The sequence below is a fragment of the Nelumbo lutea genome, chromosome 2 (genome assembly GCF_056320005.1).
Source record: "Nelumbo lutea isolate HS-2025 chromosome 2, American lotus-T2T, whole genome shotgun sequence".
NCBI lineage: Eukaryota > Viridiplantae > Streptophyta > Magnoliopsida > Proteales > Nelumbonaceae > Nelumbo > Nelumbo lutea.
Window position 1 is genome coordinate 51,291,794 of NC_142685.1, and position 6,000 is coordinate 51,297,793.

Below are 6,000 nucleotides of genomic sequence, written 5' to 3' on the forward strand. Positions count from 1 at the left end.
TCGAGAGGGCTTTCAGTCCTTACGGCTGGTATTTCAGTTTAGAGGAAGCAGACAGTGGACAGTTACGTTGGCATTTCAGTCTCTCGAGAGGGCTGCTAGTCTTTGCTCAAGGGTTCTAGCCGATAGTTGACAGTTGGTATTTCAGTTTGCCTGAAATTACTAGTCTGAGAACAATGCATGATTTCACCTCCTGAGTCCTGACAGTGGACGGTTTTCCCTCTCCCTTTCTATTCCTCGTTCGTTTCACTCTTGTGGGTTCGTTATTGATGATATTAGAATTACTAATGTTTGCAATGTTTCTCTGGCTTTTATATGTTCTCTTTGCCATTAAAATTGAGCAATAGTGTGTACGATAAGGTGGGTACATAAACGAAAAGGAAGATCTAAAATCGGAGAGATGGAGAAACAGAAGCCGGGATTTTGGAAGGGAGTGTGTTGGCGAGTAAGTGGCAGCTGGCGGGAAGGAAGGATTATGGGCTTCTCCTGTAGTCTCTTCTCCTTTGTCTTCACTTTGTTCTTCTACTCTTGCCGAACTGTCAATCCAATTATATTGAAAGTTGAAACCAAAGAAGTGGATTTCAATTTTCACCAACTTTGGCTCCTTCATGCCCCTCCTTAAGCCTTAGTTAAGTGTTCCATCTCTCTCTCTTTCTCTCTCTCTCTCTCTTCTTCTTCTTCCCTCATCGATCTCACCTCCCCTGTTTCAGTCTGAGAGCTTCTTTCAGCTCCTATAAAGAAGGGTCATCCCTTTGCTTCCTCTCCTATGCCCAACCAAAACTCTCCAGCGCCCATCATCATTTTTTCGACGAAATTTTGGAATCAAAGATTATTAGTGATAGTGAGACCAGCCGAAACATCACTGTCAACCAGGCATAGTCCAAAGGAAGCGATGGTGGGGACAAAGGATTCCGCAACAGTGGTGGTGGTTATGGCAATGGAGGCGGCTATGTTAGTGTTGTGACAGTGGTGGATATAGCCGTGGTGGTGGCTATGGTCGTGATCGCAGAAGACATGAACCTCGCAAACAAAGGGTATTTTTTGAATTTCTGAAAAAAGTATCAGTCACATGATATTATATGTGACACAATGTAACGGAAAACTAATCCTCTGGGAAGATTTAGTCGGTTGTGATAAAAATTAGGAGTATGTTAAGACAATATGCAAACAGTAAGGTAAAGTTGGTCAATTAGTTAAACCATAAGGTAGTTTAAGAAATCTACCCTCTTTATTATTAATTCACCACTTATGAATTGACTTGCTGAGTCACCAAACAAACTAATTGCATCCTTACTTTTCTTCAAAAATTCTTTGCTCCTTTTAATCAGTTCGGATCAAGTAGCCACAATGTTGTAAGCATATTAAGTGAGCACTTAGAAAATATTTTACGCTTATCCCTTAAAATACCCCACCCTAAAAACGATTAAAAACCACTTTTGGCGATTGTCAAAATATTTATCAAGTGCTCATTGAACTTACTTATTATATTGTGCTTACTAGATCTGGTCTCCCTTTCAATTAAGTTGTGTGCCTTTAAACCAACCATCCAACTAAACTATAAATTAACAACAATGGTTGCAGATTCCCTGCAATCAAAGGATGCCATGTGGCAAGTATATGTGCAACATTCTGTGAATGTAGGAAAGCTGCAGCTCATAATATGAATTAATTCAATAAGTATTCAGTGGAGAGACACGTACTAAATGCAATGAATGTGCATGTACATTATATGTATTTGGTTCCTTATGTGTTTATTAGAGGGGCGTTTATTAGGTAAACGTTTACCTGATAAACACTCGCTTTAAATGTTTTTCCTTTGGTTGTTTGGTTGGGCCTATTTTAGATGTTTCAAGAAACACCCCTTCACAACTCAGCAGAATAAAACATTTTTCATATTTGCTGTTTGGTGGCACGTTTCAAGAAATAGCCATATGGGTGTTTCAGTGTGACACTTTCACTTTGATGTATAGGAGCCATTAGTCAATCCAATGGTCCAAATTACCTGTGCCTGTATTTAATGACCGATTTTCAGATCCAATAGTGGATCTATGATGCAAACCACATCTAATGGTCGAAATATGTGGTATAGGTCTTCAAAGTGTGAAATCAATATCTATTGATGCATATTATATGCAATTTATCAATTTTTTCTCCTAATCTCATTTTATTCCTTGTTTGATACTTTCTTCTATTCTTGGATTCCAGAAAAATATTTGGCTGGTAAAATATTAGTTTGATCAAAAAATTATTATATAAAAAAAACATTTATTTGCACCCTTGAAAATAAACTTTGAAAGTGGGTTTTTTACTTAAACTTTAAATAAGACCGATAAAAATCAGAACTTTTTACTAATACTTTTATTAGCAACCAAGACAAGAAAGCAACCTCACTCTACCATGATCTCATCCAAGACAATAAAGAAGGTAAGTTATTTTACACACCCCTCATTGTTGGACATTTAAACTTCATTGGGTTAGTTGGATCTAATGTATTAAAAATGTTTCTAACACATTGAATGTGGATCAATCCGGGTTGGTTTACCCAAGGATAAACTAGACCCGACCCAAAAGTTAAAAAAAAAAAAAAAAAAAAAAAAAAAAAAAAAAAACTCAGGTTTTAGGCCCAAACTCACTTGGTCAGCCCAAAGACTGAAAATCCAAGACCATTTAGGTTGGTTTATTCTACTAATCTTAGGCTCAATTTGGAAAGAATATAAATGTAAATATATACAAAATGATACAAAATACAAGGTTTTGCACTCTACATATTTACATTTGCATTTGTATTCCTTCCAACTAAATATTACACTTATTGCATCTAAGATCTTGTATGCATACTTTTCTTTGCTCACGTTAAGACCATTTAAAGTCTAAATTATCAAAAGCCAATATTATTTTTCAGGACTAAAACGTAAATAAAAAATAGTAGACTGGAAGAGAAAAACCTTTTAATTTATAATTAAGAAAGCATACAAACGGCAAACTGGTTCAGATCTACGATTGAAGTAGAGAACAACCCAGTAAATCAAAAACGTTTAGATTGGGTATCCTCCATTCACAATAAATTAAAAAAGTCTAAAGGAGGGGAACGGTGGACATACCATTCAAATGGGCAAAAGAAACAGCATTGATTTGCAAGGGATTAACGGCATATGAAGCACTATGCCGACGAGAGCTGCAAAAAAAAGGAGAAAATGTTACGATTCGTCAGGAAAAAAACATCTTGCCGGCATCAAGGCGAGGGATTAACGGGGTGTCGACGGTGAATTTACCGGCGTCCACTAGTCAGTATCAATGCATGAAAAGAAAAAAGCTCCTTGCAAGTCCAATCGTCTGTGGTGTCAACTTACCTCAGTTCGATACCCTAATTCATGGTTAGGGTTTCAAAATGTTTTTTTTTTCTTGTGGAATGGTAGATTCGCGATGCACCGGATCAGAAACTATCTGTGCCACATCGGATTACACATCAGTGCCACATTATACTTGTGTTTTGTGAAATGACTGGGAAGCGAGAATTTGATGCTTCCCCCAACGGCTCCTTTTACGAAAACCATTGAAAAACGTTTATCAATATTTTTCAATAAACGCTTGCACCAAACAATAATTTCAAATCCAAGAAACGTTTATTAACCCAAATGTTGATATGGCACTGAGGTGGCAACATTTTTTCAATAAACGTAAATGAAACAGTTCTTCCAAGCACTATCAAAATGTTTGGATGCAAAGTGAAATGAAAATTATTCCAATTGTGGTTTTCCATTATATTCGACAGCTTTGCAATGGAGTCGAGCCTTTCATTTGCAAATACAAGATATAGAAACAAGTTAACTTAAGGTTGTGTTTGGATCTGAGAAATTTATTGATGAAATTGGGAAATTTGTTCTTATTCTCCACAACTTTCCTAATTTCAACAATTTTCTCAAAAACCAAATGCTGCAAGGGGTTTTAAATTTCATGTGCTTTCTTACTTAACAATAATTACAACATTTTGGACAAAAATCCATTAGAATATAAGGCCACATTTGTTATGAACTAAGCAGGGCAAAAACGTACTCGCAGTAATTTTAAGGAACATAGAGCTGAAATATTTTATCCCGAGATTATTGTCCCTTAAATCTTAGATTCCCTTTTGCTTTCAATGCAAAATTGCAAGTCCAAATTGGGTGCAAACTTTGCATCTAGTTCAGGTTGAAGCAATTAATTGTAGTTTCATTTTTTTGGTAGGCAAATGGGCTATAAAACAGCCAACCGTGAATGGCCCTCCCCCCAACCCTTGACAATTCAATCACAGATCTTTGTTATAACCAGCAAGCTAGCAAGCAATTGTTCATAGTTATGGATGACAATTTTCACCCTACCTAACGAATATCCAAGTACCCACCCTGAGAGGGTGATTTTTTTTTTTTTTTTTGAAATCAAATTTTGGGATTTTACAACCAATACAGGTATAGGTAGGGTATAGCGTTTAGGTTAAACCCAACCCTCCTAACTTGCACTTTGTTATTATAAGACATTTGAACTTATGTGTTAAGTTCAATAGTGTTTTTAAGCTAGTGTAAAGGATATAATTGATAGTTTATGTATTTCATACGTGTTTCAATCAAATAATTGGCATTTTTCATTTTTCATGCTTGTTCATGATTTTGCTTGTTTAATGCTTATATACAAAAGCAAATAATAAGAAATGATGTATAGGCTTTAGACCTAACTTACTAATCCGAATTACCCACCCTCAAATGTGGAGAGGATAGGCTTGGTGAAGGTTTTGCATTTTTATGTGTGGAAAGGGTTTGGATTCTGAAAAATTAATCTACTGCAAGTTTTGGGGATGATACAGATTGGGAGGTTTGGGGAAGTGGGAGCAGTGTAAAATTTGTCTCTTTAAAACCGACCCATTTCCATCCCTATTCATAGCAAGGATTTACACCCCTATCTAAGGTAAATTTTGTGCTTTTAGCCTTATTTGTGCTTAATGGTGGTGTAAATGCAAAAAAAATATATATATATGTTTTTAACTCTAGATGAGCTGTCATCTTTGTCATTATTCGCCCTTGTTACTTTATTTTGGTAAGGCCTGAAAAAAGTGTTGGCATACTTGTATCACCATTAGGACAAATGAACCAGGCAACCACATGAAGGCTACCAATTTTCCTTGTTGGTCCTTGATTCTTCAAGTATGAACATCGCTTCCTTGCACTTTATGTTTCCTCATTAAGTTCTTTCGTACTGTGAAATCAACATCTCACGGCATGTAGAGCAATAGCATGGAAATGGAACCCACCCCATAAGCTGTTCATTATCTATTGGTCCGACAATAGTGTCTATTGCAAGTTCGGGTTAGGTTGGCATATTCAGCAAATGCATAAGCATTCAATAATTTTCTAACACGTGTTATATAATTACCCCTAGCTTACTACCGATGCTGTCCAAACTGAGGCAGACGAGCAACAAATAAAAGTTAGGGGTGTTCACAATTCGGTTAATCAAACCGTGGGCTTAATTTTGAAACTAAACCGGGGTTATTAATTTTTGGAAAACCAGTAGTCAAAATCAAACTGAAGTCAATCGGTTAATTGATTGATCGGTTCAGTTAACTATCGGTTCAGTTCATCAATTTTTCAGTTTTTTATTATTTATAATATATATTATAGAAAAATATATAAATATATAATAAAATACTATAAATATATATAATATTATATTTTAAATAATAAATAATATATTATATTATAAATATATATTTATATATAATGCATATTTATTAATTTATAATGTATGAAAAATATAAAATATATATATTATACATAAATATACACAAAATATATAAATATATGCATATCAGTCGGTTTGATTAATCGTCGATTTTTTATTTTGGTTAGCCGAAATTGAACCAGCCAGTTTGGTTTACCGAATTTTTGCTTCAATTTTTCGGTCAGTTCGGTTTTTTGGTTTTTCTTGCTCACCCCTAATAAAAGTCCTGCCGAGGTAGATGAGTTGTATTAG